Raw genomic sequence first — 5,899 nt, 5'->3', positions numbered from 1 at the left:
GCACCACTGACCAGCATTCACATTAAAACAGAGATCTCAAGACTGACAAAGCAGGCTCCTTGTAGCAATAAGACACCAAATCCCAACCTGACTCTGGTATAGCGTCACAAGACACATCGCAGACCCTGAAGCAAATCCAAGCATTTTACCTCAAAATATATTTATTTGACAATTTTGGAATGGCCTGCAAAGCCATCTCTTGTGGGTGAAATTGGCAGTCTGTAAAAAGCGCAAGTAAATGTGCAAGTGTAAAAAGAATGCGGGTCCTTTACTAGGTCTTTTCCAGAGAGCCGAAGCCTTTTAAGGTCCAATAAGAGACATTTACCTTCTATTCTCTCTGAAGCCTGTTACCTGGAGGCTTCATCTACATGACAAGAGCCTGGGCTTCCCCCACCCCCACCCGCTTATCTTAACTCAAGCATTTCTTTATGCTGACTTTAACTCTCTAAGCAGGGCTTAACTCTTTCACCCAATTGCCCATCAGAAAATCTTTCAAACTGCCTGGAGCCTGGAAGCTCCCTGCTTCGAAGCGTCCTGCCTGTCCAGGCTGAACCAATGTGTATCTTATGTGTATTGATCTATGTCTTTGCCCGTAATGCCTGTCCGTTAACATGTGTAAAACCAATCTATAACCCAAATACCCGGGGCACATATTCTTCGGACATCCTGAAGCTGTGTCCCAGGCCATGCTTCTCTAATCCGACTCAGAATAAACCTCTTCAAATATTTTACAGAGTTTGGCTTTTTTCATGAACAGGGCTATTTTTATTCCAGTTTATAAATAAGGAATTCGAAGTAGGAATTATATATCAGATATTGCCTTACAAAAATGTCACTGCCATGTGAATCTTCATCTTTCTAGACCAACCTGGGCAACATGGTGAAACCCCATCTCTATTAAAAAATATACAAATCAGCTGTGTGGTGGTGCACACCTGTGGTTCCAGCTACTTGGGACGCTAAGGTGGGAGAATGATCTGAGCCTGGGGGGTCCCAAGCCTGGGGAGGTCAAGGCTGCAGTGAGCCGAGATTGTGCCACTGCACTCCACCTTGTGTCATAGCCAGACCCTGTCTCAAAAATAAAGAGATAGATATATAATAGTGTCAGGCCTCTGAACCAAAGCTAAGCCATCATATCCCCTGTGACCTGCACGTACACATCCAGATGGCTGGTTCCTGCCTTAACTGATCACATTCCACCACAAAAGAAGTGAAAATGGCCTGTTCCTGACTTAACTGATGACATTACCTTATGAAATTCCTTTACCTGGCTCATCCTGGCTCAAAAGCTCCCCCACTGAGCACCTTGTGACCCCCCCCCCCACCACTGCCCGCCAGAGAACAACCTCCTTTGACTGTAATTTTCCACTACCCACCCAAATCCTATGAAATGGCCCCACCCCATCTCCCTTCCTGACTCTCTTTTCGGACTCAGCCCACCTGCATCCAGGTGATTAAAAAACTTTGTTGCTCACACAAAGCCTGTTTGGTGGGCTCTTCACAGGGACGTGCATGACAGACAGACAGACAGATAGATAGTTAAACAGAATAAAACCCAATGCATTATCACAAATAAACACAGCACCACACAAGTCAGGAAACCCAACGTGCTGGCACTCCACTCTAGAACCTCTTCGAGGGCTCACTCCCAATCTCTTCTCTCCTGATTTTTATGAAAATTACTGACTTACTTTTCCTTGTAATATTACACTCTCACATTTGTTCCTCAACACTGGAGTTTCATTTTTTTCTATTTATTTTTCTTTTATAAAGGCAGAATTCTAGGTGTTCTTTATTTTTGTGAGAATCACTCATTTTGTTGCATGAGTGATATTTTATTTGTTGTGATTGCTGTACCACACTGAATGAATGTAGCACAATATATTTATCTGTAACCACTGTTGAGGTAATTTTTCCAGTTTATGGCTTGAATAAAAAATACTGTCTTAAGCACTCTTATACATGTATCTTCAGGCATATGTGAACATATTTCTGTTGGGAAATATATTTGAAAACAGTACTTCCGAGTCTTAGAACATGAATTTATTCACATTTAGTAAATTATGCAAATTTCAGGAGTGCTTGTAAATGTTTCACGTTGCATATTTTCTGGATGTAAAGCCATTGTCAGTTATACATTTTGTGAATTTTTTTTTTTTTTTTTTTTTTTAAGGTGGAGTTTCACTCTTGCCCAGGCTGGAGTGCAATGGCGTGATCTCAGCTCACTGCAAATTCTGCCTCCCAGATTCAAGCGATCCTTCTGCCTCAGCCTCTTGAGTAGTGACAGGCCCCTGTCACCACACCTGGCTAATTTTTTGTATTTTTAGTAGAGACGGGGTTTCATCATGTTGGTCAGCCTGGTCTCAAACTCTTGACCCCAGGTGATCCTCCTGCCTCAGCCTCCCAAAGTGCTGGGATTACAGTCATGAGCCACTGCACCCGCCCTATAAATACATTTTACCTGCTGTGGTATACCTTTTTAGTCTATCCATTTTTCCTTTGATAAATAAAGGTTCTTAATTATAGCTTTGTTTTTCAGCATTTTCACTTACAGTTAACGCTTTTAAGTCCTATGCAGGGTGACTTTTTTTTTTATCAAAAATGAAAATATTTTAGAATCTAAAAGATATATTTATCCTATCTTTCTTATTTACATCTATAGTACTTCCTGTATTTATATGATGTGAAGTAAGAAGCTATGTTTTAGGGATTTACGTATATATATGTGTGTGTGTATATATATACACATTTATATACATATATACACACAATACATAAATAATGCAAATACATATATTTTTTACTATGAATATACAATTAACCAAGTTCTGCTTATTGAAAAGGCCATACTTTTTCCATTGACTGCAGTGACAGTTTTGTTTTAAATCTACGGTTTTTATGAATGGGTATAATTCTGGGTTTTCCATTCTATTTTATTGTAGTATTTCTCTATCATTGTAGAAAGACTGTATTATATTTTCTTTTTTTGTCTTAAACCAAGGGAGGGATGCTTCCCCCATTTTATTTATTTTATTTTCTTTTTCTTTACTGGTATCTTTTATAACTGAACTTATTCACACTCTTTGGAAGCCATTCCTTCAGCTACAAAATGTTCACTTCCTTGAAGAAAGGAAAATATTTTCATTATTTTCAGAACATGACAAAAGAGCCCTTTATTCCTCTGTTCATGATGACTCAAAATATGGAACGCTTCACAAATTTGCATGTCATCCTTGCGTTGGGAGCATGCTAATCTTGTCTATATCAAAACACCATATTATCTTAATTGCTGTAACTTTATAAAAATCTTGGTATCCAGTAAAACAAATTCTTCCACAATTTACTCCTTCTTTAAAATTTGTCTATTTCTGACCTTTGCACCCTCGTGGAAATTTTAGAGTTTTCTTATCAAATTGTACAGGGTAATCTACTGAGATTTGCATTAGAGTTGTAAATAATCTATTTGGAGATGGTAATATTTTTATATTTTCATTGCTTTAGTTTTCATATGAAGGCATTACTGGTCTCATATAACAAGATGAGTAGTAGTCTGTATTTTAATTTCTAAAAGAGTTTTCTACATTTGGAATTACTTAATATTTTGTAAACTATGTTGAATTGCAGTCTGGGAGAATTTCTTCATTGGAATATTTTAAATAAAGCTTAAATTGCACTGATTTTAGGCCTTTCAGATTTTCTATTTCTCAGTCAGCTTTGCTGATGTTCCATTTTTCTGGGTATTTGAGCATTTCATTTAAATTCAAAATAATTAGCATAGAGACAATCAAGATTATCTTCCTATTTTACTCTTTATTCTGTCTACTTTAATCTTTGTAATAAGTTATGAAATAAGAACTTAAAAGTTCTCCAAAATTATTATTTTTCAAGTTTTTTTGGCTTTTCGGGGTACCTCAATTTTCCATATGAATTTTAGGATCATTTTGTTACTTAATGCAAAAACAAAGGTAGGTTTTGATAGTAATTGTATTGAATCTGTAGATCAACTTGAAGCATAGTGTCATTTAAACAATATAGAGATTCCAATCAATGAGCATAGACTAGATTTCATTCAATTAGGTCTTTAATTTATCTCAATGATGCTTCGTAGCCTTCACTGTACACATATTCACATCTTTTGTTAAATTTATTTTAAAATGTTTCATTTTTGGTGCTATTTTAAATAAAGTTACAATTGATTTTTTATACTGATCTTGTAGGCTGCAATCCTGCTGGTTGTATTTATTAACTTTAAAGGTTGTTTTTTGTGGATTCATTATGATGTTTTATAAATTAGATTGTCCCTGCAAATAGACATCGATTTACTTCTTTACTTTCAATCTGGATACTTTACTTGACTACTTGCCCTTACTAGAAATCAAGTACAATTTGAGTATAAGTTGTAAGACAGGGCATTTCTGTCTTACCATCGATGCGCAAGGGGAAGCTTTCAGTCTCGCATGACTAAGAATAACATTAGATATGGGTATTTTGAGATACCCTTTGTCAGTTTGAGGGACTCCATTCTAAGTTGTTGAGTATTTTCATCATAAATGGGTGTTGGATTTTAACAGATACTCTTTTATTTATCTATCAAAATGATCATGTAATTTTGGGCTTTTGTTTTCTTGATAAAATACTTTACTTTAATTGATTTTCTAACAGGAAACCAACCTTGCAGTTTTGGGGAAAATCTCACTTGGTCATTTTCTTAGACTGTTTTCTGATGCTATAACAGAATACCATAGACTGGGTAAATTATAGAGAATAGAGATTTATTTGGCTTGTGGAGGCTCTGAATTCCAACAGCATGGCGCCAGCATCTGCCCAGACATCTGGTGAGGGCCTTCTTGTTGCCTAGTTACATGGTGGAAGGTGGAAAGGAAGAAGCAAGACATGAGACAGAGAAAACAACAGGGGGCTGCTTTGGTTACAAATCCACTCTCACAATCACTAACCCATGCCTGTGATAATGGCATTAAGTCATTCATGAGGACTTGGCTCTCATGACCTAATCACCTCTTAAAGACCACAAATCTCAGCACTGCTGCATTGGGTTTTCAACACATGAACTTTTAAGGAAACCCAAAAGTTGAAACCATAGCTGTCATGCTGTATAGTCTTTTAACTTTTAAGTATGCTGCTAAATTCTATTTACCAGTGCTTTATTGACATTATTTTTGTCTCTCTTCATAAGGCTCCTTTCCCTTAAATTTACTTTTATTATTTTCCATAAAAATAATATGTATTTTATCTTTTGTACCCCATCAATGCAGTCTTATAATTATTACTTTATCTAATTGTTTTCAAATCAAATAAGAGATAATGTCATTAACAAAAAATACATTTATATTGTCTTTTTTACTTAACTATGCGATTCCTTTCATCCGTGCCCTTTGTTTCTTTATGTAGATTTGAGTTACTGTCTAGCATAATTTATTTCTGCCTGAAGAGCTACCTTCATTATTACTTGCAAGACTAATAAAATGACTAATTATTTACATTTTGTTTTGTTTATGCTGTTGCTTTTATCTTGCAATGTGTTTTCTCCTTCATTTGTGGAAACAGTTGTGCCACACAGATAATTATCGGTTAATGGCCGGCTTCTTTCTTTCTTTCTTTCTTTCTTTCTTTCTTTCTTTCTTTCTTTCTTTCTTTCTTTCTTTCTTTTCTTTTCTTTCTTTCTCTTTCTCTCTTTCTCTTTTTTTCTTTCTCTTTCTCTGTTTCTTTCTCTCTCTCTCTTTCTTTCTCTCTCACTTTCTTTCTCTCTTTCTCTTTCTCTCGTTCTTTTTCTCTTTCTCACTTTCTTTCTCTCTCTTTCTCTCTTTTCTTTCTTTCTCTTTCTCTCTTTCTCTCTTTCTCTGTTTCTTTCTCTCTTTCTCACTTTCTTTTCTCTTTCTCT

Source organism: Rhinopithecus bieti, unplaced genomic scaffold (genome assembly GCF_001698545.2).
Source record: "Rhinopithecus bieti isolate Rb0 unplaced genomic scaffold, ASM169854v2 scaffold_33535, whole genome shotgun sequence".
In the NCBI taxonomy this organism is placed as follows: Eukaryota; Metazoa; Chordata; class Mammalia; order Primates; family Cercopithecidae; genus Rhinopithecus; species Rhinopithecus bieti.
Note: the sequence above shows the minus strand (reverse complement) of the source record.